Here is a 21,536-nt window from a genome sequence, read left to right on the forward strand (position 1 = left end):
CCTAGAGCAGTGCTCAGTTCTTTCAAAGGGTTCTGCTGGACATGAAAGTTGGGACTTTGGAATCTCAGGCCTGAGAGTCTCTTTGAAGAACCATACTGCTATCTTTCTCCACTCCAGATATCTTGGTTAGCAAGGGAGAGAAGACTAGACCATCCCTTCTGAACACATGAGCCCATTGATGAACCTGCCCCCCCTTGAGCCTCAGTTTAGTGTTGTGAGCCTGCCCACAGTTCCAGGTCTAATATTTCCCTCCTGAACCACTTTGGGTGAATTTCACTGATGCCTGTCAGGCGGGTTTCTAATGTCATGTTTTGGCAAATTAGATGAAGTGGTGAATTTTGAGCATGAAGTTCTGAGATGGCCTTAACTTCCCATGTAGTAGAGTGACTCTCATTCTCTCCTTTTCAGTCTTACCTTCTGTCCGTACCTCTATGTCTGTCTGTCAGCCTGTCAGCCTGTCAGTCTCTGTTACTCAAGTATTTTGTAGACAGCGTAGATGAGATTGGGCATGTGTTGTATGCAGCAGCACACCACAACCTGTAGGTAGATGCATGTGAATAGCTGCAGAGTCTTGGTGGAACACAGGAGTCCAGGGAGCTCCCAGGTGGTCCTGTGAGATGTGCTGCCTGTGGTCGTGCTCGACCTGGCCCCTGACTCCTCACCTGACTCTTGCTCTTGTTTGCTGTCTGACCTCCCAACCATTCCTGCCAACTATTATTTTGTCAGAGTTGGTTCTACCTGCAGGCCACTCGTTGGCTCCGGCTGATGATGACAACGGGGATTCCAGCAGCACGCTTGGGTGTGTTAGGGTAGTAATTTATTTCTGTTTATGAGTTCAGGGTGTTTGAGGGTTGCGGGGTGAGCATCGAGTAGGGGACTGGGGTCGGGGGTTGTGGTGGGATAACCAGAACTGAAAGGCATGGAGCCCCAGGTGTCTCTGCGGAGACTGTTAGAAATGCAGAGCTCTCAGGCTCCCGAGCTTCAGGTGGAGTGAGTCTGACAGGATGCCCTGCTTTCGGGGTCTGAGCCAGGCGTCCCAAGTTCTGAGAACAACAGCAGCAAGTGGGTTGATTTTGCAGTGTTGTACCAAAGCTTTCTTAGAAAAATGGAACACCTGAAGGGGTAGTACACAACACAAGATCCTTTGAGCCACAAGTCCGTTCTCCAGATGCCATCTTTGAATGTCCGTGAAACCCAGGGAAGGGGTCGTCGAGGTGCAGCAAGAGAGAGGCTTGTGGCAGCCATCCTCTGAAGTCTCCGCACTTCTCCCAAGTGCCCTGTGCTTTCATGTTGAGCCCGTGACTTGTGCTCCTCAGGCAGGCATGGCCCCCTCTCGTGTTTGCTGAGAAGCCTGTCAGTGGCCCCAGCCCAGCATTTCTCAGGCATGGGCAGCAGTGCAGTTCATGGAGGGCTGAGAGCCGGGAGTCCCCTCCCCCTCCCCCCACCCGTCCCCACCACGGGTGGCCTTGCTGAGTGGCCTGGGTTTGGGTGGCCCTGGCTCCATTCTGCCCTGAGCCAGGTGGGAATTCCTGGGGTCATCTTCTCAGCAGCATTTTCTGGAAATCTCTCCTGGACTTGGCCATCAAGGGGGCAGGTTTTTTGGCTGATGTGTGGGCGGTGTTGACTGGCCTTGGGAGGGCCTGGGTGGTGCTCAGGGTCTTGGATTCTGGCCTGTCCTGCCTGGGGTTTGGTGTCTTCTTGCTCCCCTGGGAGTCTGGCTGGGCTTGTCTGCTGCTTGGCTGAGGCCTAGTTGTCCCTTTGTGCCCCTGGGACTGGTGGAGGGTGTGGGCAGGCCTGTGAGCAGCAGGGTGTCCAAGAACAGCCTTGGTGGCAGGGCCTTGGGACTGAGCGGGGTGTGGCCCTGGGGCTCTGGCTGCTGGACCTGCTGCGGGGCTCCTGCCTTGGGCCTCCTGAAGCGGCGGTGGCAGCGGCTGGGTCACTGTCTTGTGGGCTGGCTGCTCTGGCTGTCTTGGTGGCTTAAGGAGGGGAGTGCCCAGGAGGTTTCCCTCCTTGTCTTTCTGCCCCTTGAGTCTGTGGTGGTCTTTCTGCTGTTGGCCAGGCTGAGGAGGAGGGCCAGTGTCCACCGTGGGTTTCAGGAGGGGCTGTGTCAGTCCTGGCATGTGGGACAGAGCCTTGTCCTTGTGCTGTCCCCACAGGCCCTGCTGGTGGCAGGTGTTGCGTCTGGAGGGAGAGTTTTGGCTGGAGCGCCCAGCAAAGACGGGGGTCTTGGAGTATGTTCTGGAGAAAGGGCACTCAGGATCTTCGTCCGAGTCAGGAGACAGTTCTCGCAGCCAAGCCCAGTCAGAATCTGCCAAGCTGTCTTCTTCCTGGGTTCCAAAGAGTGGGGACAGGGCCGATGTGATGCTGCTCACAGGGGCCCGGTTTCCTTCCTCCTTGTCGTTCTCCTTGTTGTCTTCCTCCTCCTTGTCGTCTTTCTTCTTGTGGTCATCCTTCTTCTTTTTGCTTGCCTTCTTTGTCTTCTTGCTGGGCTGGTCGTAGTTGAGGTAGGCCTCAAAGGACATGGTTGGCGGCTCCCATGTCTCTTGGTCCGATGGCTGTGGGCTGAGGCCCAGGTGCAGGCTCGGGCCCTCCTGAGAGTCGTGGCAGGGGCCTGGAGTGGGCTGGATCTTCTTGTCTTGTGCAGGCGGTCTGTGCTGCGGCTCACAAGCCTTGAGGTAGGAAGGCTTGGAGATGGTCTGGCCCTGGCTGAGGGCTGAGCCCTCTTGAGTGTGTTCAGAGGAGAGAGGCTGGGGACTGTGGGTCTGGGAGCAGCCCCTGTGCCTCTTGTGTGTGTGCACAAGAGGGCTGAGCTCTGGGTTGCTGCAGGCTTGTCCCTCTGGGGCTTGTGTGTGTGGCTGAGGGTCCCGCTGTGCAGTTGCCTCCCGGGGGCGCTTTGGGGCCTGCCTCCTGGGGGACGATGGCCTGTGCTGAGCCTCCTGGATTGCCTGCAGCTCCATGCAGACCTTCCAGTATTCGGCCAAGTCTCTGGCCATGCTGCCCAGCTGCTCATACTTGCGTAGGCGCCTCACGCTTCTGCGCAGCCCCGTCTGCCTCAGCATGTCTGGCGACAGGGACAACATCAGCAGTCTCCCCAGCCTCCTCAAGATCTTCTTGGGGTGTGGCATGCGGTCTAGCTCTGCCTGCAGCTGCTGGGCCTTGGTCAACACTGACGTGTCCAGCTCCATTCTCCCTGGGCTCATGCCTCCAGCTGGCTCCATGAGATTCTCAGAGAATCTCTGGGGAACCCACCTGGTCCTGAACAGTGTCTTCTGGGCTGTTCCAGGAGCCGGTCTTCTAGGAGAAGATCTGATCCTTTCCACAAATCTCGTCTCCAGTCCTGGATCCACGCTAAGTTGGCGGGATGGCTGGCTGGCTGGCCGGCTGGCTGGCCTGCTGGCTGGCCTGCTGGCTGGCTGGCTGGCTGTCCGGCCGGCTGGCTCGCTGGCTGGCTGGCTGCTCGTGGGTCTTGCTCCACTCTGCAGTCTGAAAGGATTTTCCCAGCACAGCCTCCTGCTTATAAAGGCTCAGGGGGCTGCTGCCACAAAGCCACACCCACTCCCAAGGAACACTGCCTGAGGCAACCTAACACCTTCCCTGGTCTCTCAAGAGTTCTCACTCTCTGCCTTCAGGCTACCTGTAGAAGCCTAGGATCTTAAAGGGATTAGTGTGAACAGATTATGGTTTGGGCAGGTTCCTGTTGCCTTTGCAAATCTCATCACAACTAAATAGCATCAAGTTCCCCTCCGCCATAGTGAGAGGGTGAAAGCCTTTCCCACTGAGCACTTGATAGATAGATAGGTAGATTATAGACCGATGGATAGATGGATAGATAGATAGATAGATAGATAGATCGATGTATATTGCCACTGTCTTCTGGCCAGTAGTGTTGGAGTGGAGATGGCTGCTCCTCATCTTATGGGATTTCCTCTGTAGTTGCAGACTTCAGGATATTTTTCTTTATCCATATTTTTTCCCATTCCAAATACAGTGTGTCTTGATGTCTGGGCTAATTCTGTTTGGACCCTCTGAGCTTCTTGATTCTGGTATGTCTTGGATGTTGTCTAGACGAGAGAAGTTCTCAGCAATTAGGTCCTGCTTTCTTTCCCTCCCTCTCTTTCTTCTTCTGGTAAGCCAGAATGCGTCTATGATTTCATCTGGAGTCATCCCACAGGTCTCTGGTGCTGTTTCCAGTATCTCTTCATCTCCTTTGGAGATGTCTTACTGCTTTTTTGCTGTCTGTAAGTGGTCCTGGACCTTGCTGTTTGTGTATTCAGCCACATTTCTTCTATTCTCCTTCCCCTCTACGGTTTTGTGGAGTGCATCTATTTTGTTAGCTAGCGTGTTCTGCTAATCCTTTTTTCATTTGTACAGCTCCTTGTTGGGTTCTTTGCTGGGCTATCGTAGTTTCAGCTCCCGAATCACCTTGAGGAAAAGATTGTTTTTTCCAGAGTCTCATTGGTTCTTTCTGCATTTCAGATGACAACTCTTTCAACCTCTTTACTCAGTCCTGCGATTATTTCCTTAATGAGTGTTTGAATATGGAGCTCATTATTCTGTGTTCCAACCTTTGGGGGTCTCTTAGCTGGACTCTTTCTTCTTCTGGTTGATTTCCCCCGTCTTTCTTCTTGTTGGTTTAACCATTTAGTATAGTCTGTGATGAGGTCCCTCTCTCAGTAATGTTTCAATGACTTATCACTCTTGCATGGATTGACCTGTGTCTAAGGAAGGTAGAGAAATGGTTGCCAGCTGTGGAAATTGAAACGGGTGTTTCAATATTATTTTCATCCCTGAGTTGGAGCTCAGTGGCTTCCAAGCCTCCTTTGTTTTCTTTTCTTCCCTGTAGGCTATAGGAGTGTGAGGGCTTCGAAAATATAAGTAGGCTTCTTCACTGAATCACTTACAGCAGACCAAGAGATAAAGCAGGGTGGGGCAGGGTTAATCCAGAACTCCTGCAAAAAGACACTCCCCGCCCCACCGGTAGGTCACCAATGTCTAGATCTTCTCTTGAGCGTCCGCATGAGTTCTCTGTTTCTGGGTGTCAGCACATGGCCTCCACCCCGCAACCCACTGCCTTCCCCTGCCCCTCCGCTGCTCCAGACTCTGAGGGCAGTAGGATGGAGGACTCACAGTTGCATTTGGTGAGCCTTAGTGGAATCTTCTCCTCCCTTCAGCCGTCTTATTGTTGTTGAAAAAGACTGGAGGTGGTGTGTCCACAGGTATCCTCCCAGACTGTGACCAGCCACTTAATGTCCCCTTTGGCTCCTCTGTCCAAGAGGCATAGGCAGTTATTTGCACTCACCAGTGCTGTGGTGTGTTCCTGAAGTTGTTCAAGTCCTGTTATGCTGCGGTCCCAGGGGGTCATCCACTCCCCTCCCCGTGTTGAACGCCCCTCCCCCCGCCCCAAACATTCCTAGATATCTCTTTCCAGACAATAAATACAGATAAGCAAGAATTGAAATGAAGGACATTGACAAAGGCAGGAGCCCCTGAAAGCACTCCATGTTCAGACAAAGCACAGGTGAAACTTGTCGAGTCCTACAATCATGTAATCAGAGATAGGCAGAGGAAGTCGTGTGCGGAGAAAGGGGGCCCGCAACCGTGTGAAACACTTGTGATGTCAGACATGTAATAGCATTGTTCCATTTCCATGACGACCGCAGAGGCTCGGGAGAGTCCATGCCTTTTAGCTGTGGCGGAAGCCCAAGCAGCCAGGATCTCAAAGGGATGAGTGTGAGCCGATTATGGTTTGACGGGCTTCCTGTTGGGCCTGGAAATGCCATCCCCCCCAAAGAGCAGGGAAGTTCCCCACCATTTTTCTTGCACTTCTTTCTGTCTAGAAGTCATCTGTGCCTTGTGCAGTCCTCCTGAAGCCAAGATTCTCTATGGCTGTGCTCATTTGAGATGCTGCCCAAGAAAGTGTCCTCAAGACTTTTTCAGAAGTGTTCCCATGATTGGGCCTTGAGGAGTTTTCTGTTTGTCATTGAGTGTTAGCTTTCCTCCACTGTGGTCTGAGCAGATGCTTGGGGGTGATTTCAGGGCTCTTGAATAGGTTGATACTGTCGTTGTGGCCTAAGCCGTGGTCTGCTACCCTTGAGGATGTGATGGGACTCTTGAAAGGATGTGTCTTCCAGTTCTTGCTGTGAAGAACTCTGAGAATGTCCATGAGTTCTCCTCTGTTGACCTCTTCAAAGAACTCTCTTGTTTCTTTGTGGATTCTCTGCTTTGGTGATCTAAGTGTGAGAGTGTGGTGTTACAATGTCCTACTCTGAGTGTATACTCTTGATGTATTTTTGTAGTTCTTTGAGTAAGTGCTTAAGATGTATTTAGATGGGCCCTGATTGGGAGCATAGATGTTAATAATTGTTCCAACTTCTGGCTAGAGTGATCCTCTGGTCGTTATGGAATGGCCTTGCCTATCTTGTATGACTTTCTTTAATTGTTGAGGATGTCTGTTTCCTGCCCTTTGATGCAGTCTTTGATTCTGTGTGAAGGTTTGCCACCCTTTGGCTTGGTGTCTGTTGTCGGCCCCTAATTGGGCGCCAACTGCCAGGCTAGTATTTATCATGGGCAGCAGATAGATGGCCAGGGATTCATGGCTGGGCAGGAACACAGTGCCACGCTGGCTTTATTCATCTGCATGTATACTCTCCTGGAAGGAAGTGGTAGGGTGTAAAAGGTAGTAGGTAGGATAAGTGGGCGGAGTGGAAAAGGAGCAGGACCCTTCTGGGGATTAAAATGGTGGAAAACAGGATGTGACTAGGAGAGGGAGCGGAGCCTAAGGAGAGTGCGAACCGGTGGGAATAAACCCTGGAAAACAGGCTGTGACTAGGAGAGGGGGCGGAGCCCAAAGAGAGTGAGAACCAGTGGCATTTAAGCAGTGCACTGCAGGCAGGGCGGGTCTCAGCTAAAACAGTGATTATGTCAATAGACCAATGGAGCAGGGGGGAGCTGAAGTACTGCCCAACTGTCTATATTTGTCCTGTGGGCTTTGGTGGGATTCTTGGCAAGCAGCATATGCTGGCTTGTGTTTTCTGGTGCATCGTCCTCCTCTGGTGATTGGGCACTTAGTTCATATGTCTCACTCTTGTGACATGTTTGAATTTCCCTAGTTTTACAAACTTGCATAGCCCTTACCCCATAAGACACACTCTCTCTCCTCTCTCTCTCTCTCTCTCTCTCTCTCTCTCTCTCTCTCGTGCTCTAGTTCACAGCTTAGAATTCAATGTATCTTACCAGGAGAACAGTTTCTTTTAGTAACTATACTACGAATCTTGTATTTTCTGGTCTCATGTATTTGGCATTTATTAATTTTTATGTTTTGAATGCTTAACTCTCATTATTCGATGATGGATGGAGCAATCCAGAGATGGATTTTCTTTGTGGGTGTGAGGATAGGGAAGGCCAGAAAAAGAGAGCTACCTGGAACACGGCTTCAGCAATTGGAAATGATTCGCCCTGCAAGTGGCCGCAAGCCATGTCTTTCAGCATTCTAACGTGGGCACTCACCCTGGTGGAGCAGCACTCAGCCCCTTAGGAAGCAATGTTTCTTCCCCTAGAGCAGTGCTCAGTTCTTTCAAAGGGTTCTGCTGGACATGAAAGTTGGGACTTTGGAATCTCAGGCCTGAGAGTCTCTTTGAAGAACCATACTGCTATCTTTCTCCACTCCAGATATCTTGGTTAGCAAGGGAGAGAAGACTAGACCATCCCTTCTGAACACATGAGCCCATTGATGAACCTGCCCCCCCTTGAGCCTCAGTTTAGTGTTGTGAGCCTGCCCACAGTTCCAGGTCTAATATTTCCCTCCTGAACCACTTTGGGTGAATTTCACTGATGCCTGTCAGGCGGGTTTCTAATGTCATGTTTTGGCAAATTAGATGAAGTGGTGAATTTTGAGCATGAAGTTCTGAGATGGCCTTAACTTCCCATGTAGTAGAGTGACTCTCATTCTCTCCTTTTCAGTCTTACCTTCTGTCCGTACCTCTATGTCTGTCTGTCAGCCTGTCAGCCTGTCAGTCTCTGTTACTCAAGTATTTTGTAGACAGCGTAGATGAGATTGGGCATGTGTTGTATGCAGCAGCACACCACAACCTGTAGGTAGATGCATGTGAATAGCTGCAGAGTCTTGGTGGAACACAGGAGTCCAGGGAGCTCCCAGGTGGTCCTGTGAGATGTGCTGCCTGTGGTCGTGCTCGACCTGGCCCCTGACTCCTCACCTGACTCTTGCTCTTGTTTGCTGTCTGACCTCCCAACCATTCCTGCCAACTATTATTTTGTCAGAGTTGGTTCTACCTGCAGGCCACTCGTTGGCTCCGGCTGATGATGACAACGGGGATTCCAGCAGCACGCTTGGGTGTGTTAGGGTAGTAATTTATTTCTGTTTATGAGTTCAGGGTGTTTGAGGGTTGCGGGGTGAGCATCGAGTAGGGGACTGGGGTCGGGGGTTGTGGTGGGATAACCAGAACTGAAAGGCATGGAGCCCCAGGTGTCTCTGCGGAGACTGTTAGAAATGCAGAGCTCTCAGGCTCCCGAGCTTCAGGTGGAGTGAGTCTGACAGGATGCCCTGCTTTCGGGGTCTGAGCCAGGCGTCCCAAGTTCTGAGAACAACAGCAGCAAGTGGGTTGATTTTGCAGTGTTGTACCAAAGCTTTCTTAGAAAAATGGAACACCTGAAGGGGTAGTACACAACACAAGATCCTTTGAGCCACAAGTCCGTTCTCCAGATGCCATCTTTGAATGTCCGTGAAACCCAGGGAAGGGGTCGTCGAGGTGCAGCAAGAGAGAGGCTTGTGGCAGCCATCCTCTGAAGTCTCCGCACTTCTCCCAAGTGCCCTGTGCTTTCATGTTGAGCCCGTGACTTGTGCTCCTCAGGCAGGCATGGCCCCCTCTCGTGTTTGCTGAGAAGCCTGTCAGTGGCCCCAGCCCAGCATTTCTCAGGCATGGGCAGCAGTGCAGTTCATGGAGGGCTGAGAGCCGGGAGTCCCCTCCCCCTCCCCCCACCCGTCCCCACCACGGGTGGCCTTGCTGAGTGGCCTGGGTTTGGGTGGCCCTGGCTCCATTCTGCCCTGAGCCAGGTGGGAATTCCTGGGGTCATCTTCTCAGCAGCATTTTCTGGAAATCTCTCCTGGACTTGGCCATCAAGGGGGCAGGTTTTTTGGCTGATGTGTGGGCGGTGTTGACTGGCCTTGGGAGGGCCTGGGTGGTGCTCAGGGTCTTGGATTCTGGCCTGTCCTGCCTGGGGTTTGGTGTCTTCTTGCTCCCCTGGGATTCTGGCTGGGCTTGTCTGCTGCTTGGCTGAGGCCTAGTTGTCCCTTTGTGCCCCTGGGACTGGTGGAGGGTGTGGGCAGGCCTGTGAGCAGCAGGGTGTCCAAGAACAGCCTTGGTGGCAGGGCCTTGGGACTGAGCGGGGTGTGGCCCTGGGGCTCTGGCTGCTGGACCTGCTGCGGGGCTCCTGCCTTGGGCCTCCTGAAGCGGCGGTGGCAGCGGCTGGGTCACTGTCTTGTGGGCTGGCTGCTCTGGCTGTCTTGGTGGCTTAAGGAGGGGAGTGCCCAGGAGGTTTCCCTCCTTGTCTTTCTGCCCCTTGAGTCTGTGGTGGTCTTTCTGCTGTTGGCCAGGCTGAAGAGGAGGGCCAGTGTCCACCGTGGGTTTCAGGAGGGGCTGTGTCAGTCCTGGCATGTGGGACAGAGCCTTGTCCTTGTGCTGTCCCCACAGGCCCTGCTGGTGGCAGGTGTTGCGTCTGGAGGGAGAGTTTTGGCTGGAGCGCCCAGCAAAGACGGGGGTCTTGGAGTATGTTCTGGAGAAAGGGCACTCAGGATCTTCGTCCGAGTCAGGAGACAGTTCTCGCAGCCAAGCCCAGTCAGAATCTGCCAAGCTGTCTTCTTCCTGGGTTCCAAAGAGTGGGGACAGGGCCGATGTGATGCTGCTCACAGGAGCCCGGTTTCCTTCCTCCTTGTCGTTCTCCTTGTTGTCTTCCTCCTCCTTGTCGTCTTTCTTCTTGTGGTCATCCTTCTTCTTTTTGCTTGCCTTCTTTGTCTTCTTGCTGGGCTGGTCGTAGTTGAGGTAGGCCTCAAAGGACATGGTTGGCGGCTCCCATGTCTCTTGGTCCGATGGCTGTGGGCTGAGGCCCAGGTGCAGGCTCGGGCCCTCCTGAGAGTCGTGGCAGGGGCCTGGAGTGGGCTGGATCTTCTTGTCTTGTGCAGGCGGTCTGTGCTGCGGCTCACAAGCCTTGAGGTAGGAAGGCTTGGAGATGGTCTGGCCCTGGCTGAGGGCTGAGCCCTCTTGAGTGTGTTCAGAGGAGAGAGGCTGGGGACTGTGGGTCTGGGAGCAGCCCCTGTGCCTCTTGTGTGTGTGCACAAGAGGGCTGAGCTCTGGGTTGCTGCAGGCTTGTCCCTCTGGGGCTTGTGTGTGTGGCTGAGGGTCCCGCTGGGCAGTTGCCTCCCGGGGGCGCTTTGGGGCCTGCCTCCTGGGGGACGATGGCCTGTGCTGAGCCTCCTGGATTGCCTGCAGCTCCATGCAGACCTTCCAGTATTCGGCCAAGTCTCTGGCCATGCAGCCCAGCTGCTCATACTTGCGTAGGCGCCTCACGCTTCTGCGCAGCCCCGTCTGCCTCAGCATGTCTGGCGACAGGGACAACATCAGCAGTCTCCCCAGCCTCCTCAAGCTCTTCTTGGGGTGTGGCATGCGGTCTAGCTCTGCCTGCAGCTGCTGGGCCTTGGTCAACACTGACGTGTCCAGCTCCATTCTCCCTGGGCTCATGCCTCCAGCTGGCTCCATGAGATTCTCAGAGAATCTCTGGGGAACCCACCTGGTCCTGAACAGTGTCTTCTGGGCTGTTCCAGGAGCCGGTCTTCTAGGAGAAGATCTGATCCTTTCCACAAATCTCGTCTCCAGTCCTGGATCCACGCTAAGTTGGCGGGATGGCTGGCTGGCTGGCTGGCTGGCTGGCTGGCCTGCTGGCTGGCTGGCTGGCCGGCCGGCTGGCTCGCTGGCTGGCTGGCTGCTCGTGGGTCTTGCTCCACTCTGCAGTCTGAAAGGATTTTCCCAGCACAGCCTCCTGCTTATAAAGGCTCAGGGGGCTGCTGCCACAAAGCCACACCCACTCCCAAGGAACACTGCCTGAGGCAACCTAACACCTTCCCTGGTCTCTCTAGAGTTCTCACTCTCTGCCTTCAGGCTACCTGTAGAAGCCTAGGATCTTAAAGGGATTAGTGTGAACAGATTATGGTTTGTGCAGGTTCCTGTTGCCTTTGCAAATCTCATCACAACTAAATAGCATCAAGTTCCCCTCCGCCATAGTGAGATGTTGAAAGCCTTTCCCACTGAGCACTTGATAGATAGATAGATAGATAGGTAGATTATAGACAGATGGATAGATGGATAGATAGATAGATAGGTAGATAGATAGATAGATCGATGTATATTGCCGCTGTCTTCTGGCCAGTAGTGTTGGAGTGGAGATGGCTGCTCCTCATCTTATGGGATTTCCTCTGTAGTTGCAGACTTCAGGATATTTTTCTTTATCCATATTTTTTCCCATTCCAAATACAGTGTGTCTTGATGTCTGGGCTAATTCTGTTTGGACCCTCTGAGCTTCTTGATTCTGGTATGTCTTGGATGTTGTCTAGACGAGAGAAGTTCTCAGCAATTAGGTCCTGCTTTCTTTCCCTCCCTCTCTTTCTTCTTCTGGTAAGCCAGAATGCGTCTATGATTTCATCTGGAGTCATCCCACAGGTCTCTGGTGCTGTTTCCAGTATCTCTTCATCTCCTTTGGAGATGTCTTACTGCTTTTTTGCTGTCTGTAAGTGGTCCTGGACCTTGCTGTTTGTGTATTCAGCCACATTTCTTCTATTCTCCTTCCCCTCTACGGTTTTGTGGAGTGCATCTATTTTGTTAGCTAGCGTGTTCTGCTAATCCTTTTTTCATTTGTACAGCTCCTTGTTGGGTTCTTTGCTGGGCTATCGTAGTTTCAGCTCCCGAATCACCTTGAGGAAAAGATTGTTTTTTCCAGAGTCTCATTGGTTCTTTCTGCATTTCAGATGACAACTCTTTCAACCTCTTTACTCAGTCCTGCGATTATTTCCTTAATGAGTGTTTGAATATGGAGCTCATTATTCTGTGTTCCAACCTTTGGGGGTCTCTTAGCTGGACTCTTTCTTCTTCTGGTCGATTTCCCCCGTCTTTCTTCTTGTTGGTTTAACCATTTAGTATAGTCTGTGATGAGGTCCCTCTCTCAGTAATGTTTCAATGACTTATCACTCTTGCATGGATTGACCTGTGTCTAAGGAAGGTAGAGAAATGGTTGCCAGCTGTGGAAATTGAAACGGGTGTTTCAATATTATTTTCATCCCTGAGTTGGAGCTCAGTGGCTTCCAAGCCTCCTTTGTTTTCTTTTCTTCCCTGTAGGCTATAGGAGTGTGAGGGCTTCGAAAATATAAGTAGGCTTCTTCACTGAATCACTTACAGCAGACCAAGAGATAAAGCAGGGTGGGGCAGGGTTAATCCAGAACTCCTGCAAAAAGACACTCCCCGCCCCACCGGTAGGTCACCAATGTCTAGATCTTCTCTTGAGCGTCCGCATGAGTTCTCTGTTTCTGGGTGTCAGCACATGGCCTCCACCCCGCAACCTACTGCCTTCCCCTGCCCCTCCGCTGCTCCAGACTCTGAGGGCAGTAGGATGGAGGACTCACAGTTGCATTTGGTGAGCCTTAGTGGAATCTTCTCCTCCCTTCAGCCGTCTTATTGTTGTTGAAAAAGACTGGAGGTGGTGTGTCCACAGGTATCCTCCCAGACTGTGACCAGCCACTTAATGTCCCCTTTGGCTCCTCTGTCCAAGAGGCATAGGCAGTTATTTGCACTCACCAGTGCTGTGGTGTGTTCCTGAAGTTGTTCAAGTCCTGTTATGCTGCGGTCCCAGGGGGTCATCCACTCCCCTCCCCGTGTTGAACGCCCCTCCCCCCGCCCCAAACATTCCTAGATATCTCTTTCCAGACAATAAATACAGATAAGCAAGAATTGAAATGAAGGACATTGACAAAGGCAGGAGCCCCTGAAAGCACTCCATGTTCAGACAAAGCACAGGTGAAACTTGTCGAGTCCTACAATCATGTAATCAGAGATAGGCAGAGGAAGTCGTGTGCGGAGAAAGGGGGCCCGCAACCGTGTGAAACACTTGTGATGTCAGACATGTAATAGCATTGTTCCATTTCCATGACGACCGCAGAGGCTCGGGAGAGTCCATGCCTTTTAGCTGTGGCGGAAGCCCAAGCAGCCAGGATCTCAAAGGGATGAGTGTGAGCCGATTATGGTTTGACAGGCTTCCTGTTGGGCCTGGAAATGCCATCCCCCCCAAAGAGCAGGGAAGTTCCCCACCATTTTTCTTGCACTTCTTTCTGTCTAGAAGTCATCTGTGCCTTGTGCAGTCCTCCTGAAGCCAAGATTCTCTATGGCTGTGCTCATTTGAGATGCTGCCCAAGAAAGTGTCCTCAAGACTTTTTCAGAAGTGTTCCCATGATTGGGCCTTGAGGAGTTTTCTGTTTGTCATTGAGTGTTAGCTTTCCTCCACTGTGGTCTGAGCAGATGCTTGGGGGTGATTTCAGGGCTCTTGAATAGGTTGATACTGTCGTTGTGGCCTAAGCCGTGGTCTGCTACCCTTGAGGATGTGATGGGACTCTTGAAAGGATGTGTCTTCCAGTTCTTGCTGTGAAGAACTCTGAGAATGTCCATGAGTTCTCCTCTGTTGACATCTTCAAAGAACTCTCTTGTTTCTTTGTGGATTCTCTGCTTTGGTGATCTAAGTGTGAGAGTGTGGTGTTACAATGTCCTACTCTGAGTGTATACTCTTGATGTATTTTTGTAGTTCTTTGAGTAAGTGCTTAAGATGTATTTAGATGGGCTCCCTGATTGGGAGCATAGATGTTAATAATTGTTCCAACTTCTGGCTAGAGTGATCCTCTGGTCGTTATGGAATGGCCTTGCCTATCTTGTATGACTTTCTTTAATTGTTGAGGATGTCTGTTTCCTGCCCTTTGATGCAGTCTTTGATTCTGTGTGAAGGTTTGCCACCCTTTGGCTTGGTGTCTGTTGTCGGCCCCTAATTGGGCGCCAACTGCCAGGCTAGTATTTATCATGGGCAGCAGATAGATGGCCAGGGATTCATGGCTGGGCAGGAACACAGTGCCACGCTGGCTTTATTCATCTGCATGTATACTCTCCTGGAAGGAAGTGGTAGGGTGTAAAAGGTAGTAGGTAGGATAAGTGGGCGGAGTGGAAAAGGAGCAGGACCCTTCTGGGGATTAAAATGGTGGAAAACAGGATGTGACTAGGAGAGGGAGCGGAGCCTAAGGAGAGTGCGAACCGGTGGGAATAAACCCTGGAAAACAGGCTGTGACTAGGAGAGGGGGCGGAGCCCAAAGAGAGTGAGAACCAGTGGCATTTAAGCAGTGCACTGCAGGCAGGGCGGGTCTCAGCTAAAACAGTGATTATGTCAATAGACCAATGGAGCAGGGGGGAGCTGAAGTACTGCCCAACTGTCTATATTTGTCCTGTGGGCTTTGGTGGGATTCTTGGCAAGCAGCATATGCTGGCTTGTGTTTTCTGGTGCATCGTCCTCCTCTGGTGATTGGGCACTTAGTTCATATGTCTCACTCTTGTGACATGTTTGAATTTCCCTAGTTTTACAAACTTGCATAGTCCTTACCCCATAAGACACACTCTCTCTCCTCTCTCTCTCTCTCTCTCTCTCTCTCTCTCTCTCGTGCTCTAGTTCACAGCTTAGAATTCAATCTATCTTACCAGGAGAACAGTTTCTTTTAGTAACTATACTACGAATCTTGTATTTTCTGGTCTCATGTATTTGGCATTTATTAATTTTTATGTTTTGAATGCTTAACTCTCATTATTCGATGATGGATGGAGCAATCCAGAGATGGATTTTCTTTGTGGGTGTGAGGATAGGGAAGGCCAGAAAAAGAGAGCTACCTGGAACACGGCTTCAGCAATTGGAAATGATTCGCCCTGCAAGTGGCCGCAAGCCATGTCTTTCAGCATTCTAACGTGGGCACTCACCCTGGTGGAGCAGCACTCAGCCCCTTAGGAAGCAATGTTTCTTCCCCTAGAGCAGTGCTCAGTTCTTTCAAAGGGTTCTGCTGGACATGAAAGTTGGGACTTTGGAATCTCAGGCCTGAGAGTCTCTTTGAAGAACCATACTGCTATCTTTCTCCACTCCAGATATCTTGGTTAGCAAGGGAGAGAAGACTAGACCATCCCTTCTGAACACATGAGCCCATTGATGAACCTGCCCCCCCTTGAGCCTCAGTTTAGTGTTGTGAGCCTGCCCACAGTTCCAGGTCTAATATTTCCCTCCTGAACCACTTTGGGTGAATTTCACTGATGCCTGTCAGGCGGGTTTCTAATGTCATGTTTTGGCAAATTAGATGAAGTGGTGAATTTTGAGCATGAAGTTCTGAGATGGCCTTAACTTCCCATGTAGTAGAGTGACTCTCATTCTCTCCTTTTCAGTCTTACCTTCTGTCCGTACCTCTATGTCTGTCTGTCAGCCTGTCAGCCTGTCAGTCTCTGTTACTCAAGTATTTTGTAGACAGCGTAGATGAGATTGGGCATGTGTTGTATGCAGCAGCACACCACAACCTGTAGGTAGATGCATGTGAATAGCTGCAGAGTCTTGGTGGAACACAGGAGTCCAGGGAGCTCCCAGGTGGTCCTGTGAGATGTGCTGCCTGTGGTCGTGCTCGACCTGGCCCCTGACTCCTCACCTGACTCTTGCTCTTGTTTGCTGTCTGACCTCCCAACCATTCCTGCCAACTATTATTTTGTCAGAGTTGGTTCTACCTGCAGGCCACTCGTTGGCTCCGGCTGATGATGACAACGGGGATTCCAGCAGCACGCTTGGGTGTGTTAGGGTAGTAATTTATTTCTGTTTATGAGTTCAGGGTGTTTGAGGGTTGCGGGGTGAGCATCGAGTAGGGGACTGGGGTCGGGGGTTGTGGTGGGATAACCAGAACTGAAAGGCATGGAGCCCCAGGTGTCTCTGCGGAGACTGTTAGAAATGCAGAGCTCTCAGGCTCCCGAGCTTCAGGTGGAGTGAGTCTGACAGGATGCCCTGCTTTCGGGGTCTGAGCCAGGCGTCCCAAGTTCTGAGAACAACAGCAGCAAGTGGGTTGATTTTGCAGTGTTGTACCAAAGCTTTCTTAGAAAAATGGAACACCTGAAGGGGTAGTACACAACACAAGATCCTTTGAGCCACAAGTCCGTTCTCCAGATGCCATCTTTGAATGTCCGTGAAACCCAGGGAAGGGGTCGTCGAGGTGCAGCAAGAGAGAGGCTTGTGGCAGCCATCCTCTGAAGTCTCCGCACTTCTCCCAAGTGCCCTGTGCTTTCATGTTGAGCCCGTGACTTGTGCTCCTCAGGCAGGCATGGCCCCCTCTCGTGTTTGCTGAGAAGCCTGTCAGTGGCCCCAGCCCAGCATTTCTCAGGCATGGGCAGCAGTGCAGTTCATGGAGGGCTGAGAGCCGGGAGTCCCCTCCCCCTCCCCCCACCCGTCCCCACCACGGGTGGCCTTGCTGAGTGGCCTGGGTTTGGGTTGCCCTGGCTCCATTCTGCCCTGAGCCAGGTGGGAATTCCTGGGGTCATCTTCTCAGCAGCATTTTCTGGAAATCTCTCCTGGACTTGGCCATCAAGGGGGCAGGTTTTTTGGCTGATGTGTGGGCGGTGTTGACTGGCCTTGGGAGGGCCTGGGTGGTGCTCAGGGTCTTGGATTCTGGCCTGTCCTGCCTGGGGTTTGGTGTCTTCCTGCTCCCCTGGGAGTCTGGCTGGGCTTGTCTGCTGCTTGGCTGAGGCCTAGTTGTCCCTTTGTGCCCCTGGGACTGGTGGAGGGTGTGGGCAGGCCTGTGAGCAGCAGGGTGTCCAAGAACAGCCTTGGTGGCAGGGCCTTGGGACTGAGCGGGGTGTGGCCCTGGGGCTCTGGCTGCTGGACCTGCTGCGGGGCTCCTGCCTTGGGCCTCCTGAAGCGGCGGTGGCAGCGGCTGGGTCACTGTCTTGTGGGCTGGCTGCTCTGGCTGTCTTGGTGGCTTAAGGAGGGGAGTGCCCAGGAGGTTTCCCTCCTTGTCTTTCTGCCCCTTGAGTCTGTGGTGGTCTTTCTGCTGTTGGCCAGGCTGAGGAGGAGGGCCAGTGTCCACCGTGGGTTTCAGGAGGGGCTGTGTCAGTCCTGGCATGTGGGACAGAGCCTTGTCCTTGTGCTGTCCCCACAGGCCCTGCTGGTGGCAGGTGTTGCGTCTGGAGGGAGAGTTTTGGCTGGAGCGCCCAGCAAAGACGGGGGTCTTGGAGTATGTTCTGGAGAAAGGGCACTCAGGATCTTCGTCCGAGTCAGGAGACAGTTCTCGCAGCCAAGCCCAGTCAGAATCTGCCAAGCTGTCTTCTTCCTGGGTTCCAAAGAGTGGGGACAGGGCCGATGTGATGCTGCTCACAGGGGCCCGGTTTCCTTCCTCCTTGTCGTTCTCCTTGTTGTCTTCCTCCTCCTTGTCGTCTTTCTTCTTGTGGTCATCCTTCTTCTTTTTGCTTGCCTTCTTTGTCTTCTTGCTGGGCTGGTCGTAGTTGAGGTAGGCCTCAAAGGACATGGTTGGCGGCTCCCATGTCTCTTGGTCCGATGGCTGTGGGCTGAGGCCCAGGTGCAGGCTCGGGCCCTCCTGAGAGTCGTGGCAGGGGCCTGGAGTGGGCTGGATCTTCTTGTCTTGTGCAGGCGGTCTGTGCTGCGGCTCACAAGCCTTGAGGTAGGAAGGCTTGGAGATGGTCTGGCCCTGGCTGAGGGCTGAGCCCTCTTGAGTGTGTTCAGAGGAGAGAGGCTGGGGACTGTGGGTCTGGGAGCAGCCCCTGTGCCTCTTGTGTGTGTGCACAAGAGGGCTGAGCTCTGGGTTGCTGCAGGCTTGTCCCTCTGGGGCTTGTGTGTGTGGCTGAGGGTCCCGCTGTGCAGTTGCCTCCCGGGGGCGCTTTGGGGCCTGCCTCCTGGGGGACGATGGCCTGTGCTGAGCCTCCTGGATTGCCTGCAGCTCCATGCAGACCTTCCAGTATTCGGCCAAGTCTCTGGCCATGCTGCCCAGCTGCTCATACTTGCGTAGGCGCCTCACGCTTCTGCGCAGCCCCGTCTGCCTCAGCATGTCTGGCGACAGGGACAACATCAGCAGTCTCCCCAGCCTCCTCAAGATCTTCTTGGGGTGTGGCATGCGGTCGAGCTCTGCCTGCAGCTGCTGGGCCTTGGTCAACACTGACGTGTCCAGCTCCATTCTCCCTGAGCTCATGCCTCCAGCTGGCTCCATGAGATTCTCAGAGAATCTCTGGGGAACCCACCTGGTCCTGAACAGTGTCTTCTGGGCTGTTCCAGGAGCTGGTCTTCTAGGAGAAGATCTGATCCTTTCCACAAATCTCGTCTCCAGTCCTGGATCCACGCTAAGTTGGCGGGATGGCTGGCCTGCTGGCTGGCTGGCTGGCTGGCCGGCTGGCTGGCTCGCTGGCTGGCTGGCTGCTCGTGGGTCTTGCTCCACTCTGCAGTCTGAAAGGATTTTCCCAGCACAGCCTCCTGCTTATAAAGGCTCAGGGGGCTGCTGCCACAAAGCCACACCCACTCCCAAGGAACACTGCCTGAGGCAACCTAACACCTTCCCTGGTCTCTCAAGAGTTCTCACTCTCTGCCTTCAGGCTACCTGTAGAAGCCTAGGATCTTAAAGGGATTAGTGTGAACAGATTATGGTTTGTGCAGGTTCCTGTTGCCTTTGCAAATCTCATCACAACTAAATAGCATCAAGTTCCCCTCCGCCATAGTGAGAGGGTGAAAGCCTTTCCCACTGAGCACTTGATAGATAGATAGGTAGATTATAGACCGATGGATAGATGGATAGATAGATAGATAGATAGATCGATGTATATTGCCACTGTCTTCTGGCCAGTAGTGTTGGAGTGGAGATGGCTGCTCCTCATCTTATGGGATTTCCTCTGTAGTTGCAGACTTCAGGATATTTTTCTTTATCCATATTTTTTCCCATTCCAAATACAGTGTGTCTTGATGTCTGGGCTAATTCTGTTTGGACCCTCTGAGCTTCTTGATTCTGGTATGTCTTGGATGTTGTCTAGATGAGAGAAGTTCTCAGCAATTAGGTCCTGCTTTCTTTCCCTCCCTCTCTTTCTTCTTCTGGTAAGCCAGAATGCGTCTATGATTTCATCTGGAGTCATCCCACAGGTCTCTGGTGCTGTTTCCAGTATCTCTTCATCTCCTTTGGAGATGTCTTACTGCTTTTTTGCTGTCTGTAAGTGGTCCTGGACCTTGCTGTTTGTGTATTCAGCCACATTTCTTCTATTCTCCTTCCCCTCTACGGTTTTGTGGAGTGCATCTATTTTGTTAGCTAGCGTGTTCTGCTAATCCTTTTTTCATTTGTACAGCTCCTTGTTGGGTTCTTTGCTGGGCTATCGTAGTTTCAGCTCCTTGAGGAAAAGATTGTTTTTTCCAGAGTCTCATTGGTTCTTTCCGCATTTCATATGACAACTCTTTCAACCTCTTTACTCAGTCCTGCGATTATTTCCTTAATGAGTGTTTGAATATGGAGCTCATTATTCTGTGTTCCAACCTTTGGGGGTCTCTTAGCTGGACTCTTTCTTCTTCTGGTCGATTTCCCCCGTCTTTCTTCTTGTTGGTTTAACCATTTAGTATAGTCTGTGATGAGGTCCCTCTCTCAGTAATGTTTCAATGACTTATCACTCTTGCATGGATTGACCTGTGTCTAAGGAAGGTAGAGAAATGGTTGCCAGCTGTGGAAATTGAAACGGGTGTTTCAATATTATTTTCATCCCTGAGTTGGAGCTCAGTGGCTTCCAAGCCTCCTTTGTTTTCTTTTCTTCCCTGTAGGCTATAGGAGTGTGAGGGCTTCGAAAATATAAGTAGGCTTCTTCACTGAATCACTTACAGCAGACCAAGAGATAAAGCAGGGTGGGGCAGGGTTAATCCAGAACTCCTGCAAAAAGACACTCCCCGCCCCACCGGTAGGTCACCAATGTCTAGATCTTCTCTTGAGCGTCCGCATGAGTTCTCTGTTTCTGGGTGTCAGCACATGGCCTCCACCCCGCAACCCACTGCCTTCCCCTGCCCCTCCGCTGCTCCAGACTCTGAGGGCAGTAGGATGGAGGACTCACAGTTGCATTTGGTGAGCCTTAGTGGAATCTTCTCCTCCCTTCAGCCGTCTTATTGTTGTTGAAAAAGACTGGGGGTGGTGTGTCCACAGGTATCCTCCCAGACTGTGACCAGCCACTTAATGTCCCCTTTGGCTCCTCTGTCCAAGAGGCATAGGCAGTTATTTGCACTCACCAGTGCTGTGGTGTGTTCCTGAAGTTGTTCAAGTCCTGTTATGCTGCGGTCCCAGGGGGTCATCCACTCCCCTCCCCGTGTTGAACGCCCCTCCCCCCGCCCCAAACATTCCTAGATATCTCTTTCCAGACAATAAATACAGATAAGCAAGAATTGAAATGAAGGACATTGACAAAGGCAGGAGCCCCTGAAAGCACTCCATGTTCAGACAAAGCACAGGTGAAACTTGTCGAGTCCTACAATCATGTAATCAGAGATAGGCAGAGGAAGTCGTGTGCGGAGAAAGGGGGCCCGCAACCGTGTGAAACACTTGTGATGTCAGACATGTAATAGCATTGTTCCATTTCCATGACGACCGCAGAGGCTCGGGAGAGTCCATGCCTTTTAGCTGTGGCGGAAGCCCAAGCAGCCAGGATCTCAAAGGGATGAGTGTGAGCCGATTATGGTTTGACGGGCTTCCTGTTGGGCCTGGAAATGCCATCCCCCCCGAAAGAGCAGGGAAGTTCCCCACCATTTTTCTTGCACTTCTTTCTGTCTAGAAGTCATCTGTGCCTTGTGCAGTCCTCCTGAAGCCAAGATTCTCTATGGCTGTGCTCATTTGAGATGCTGCCCAAGAAAGTGTCCTCAAGACTTTTTCAGAAGTGTTCCCATGATTGGGCCTTGAGGAGTTTTCTGTTTGTCATTGAGTGTTAGCTTTCCTCCACTGTGGTCTGAGCAGATGCTTGGGGGTGATTTCAGGGCTCTTGAATAGGTTGATACTGTCGTTGTGGCCTAAGCCGTGGTCTGCTACCCTTGAGGATGTGATGGGACTCTTGAAAGGATGTGTCTTCCAGTTCTTGCTGTGAAGAACTCTGAGAATGTCCATGAGTTCTCCTCTGTTGACCTCTTCAAAGAACTCTCTTGTTTCTTTGTGGATTCTCTGCTTTGGTGATCTAAGTGTGAGAGTGTGGTGTTACAATGTCCTACTCTGAGTGTATACTCTTGATGTATTTTTGTAGTTCTTTGAGTAAGTGCTTAAGATGTATTTAGATGGGCCCTGATTGGGAGCATAGATGTTAATAATTGTTCCAACTTCTGGCTAGAGTGATCCTCTGGTCGTTATGGAATGGCCTTGCCTATCTTGTATGACTTTCTTTAATTGTTGAGGATGTCTGTTTCCTGCCCTTTGATGCAGTCTT

Source organism: Erinaceus europaeus, chromosome 15 (assembly GCF_950295315.1).
Source record: "Erinaceus europaeus chromosome 15, mEriEur2.1, whole genome shotgun sequence".
Lineage (NCBI taxonomy): Eukaryota > Metazoa > Chordata > Mammalia > Eulipotyphla > Erinaceidae > Erinaceus > Erinaceus europaeus.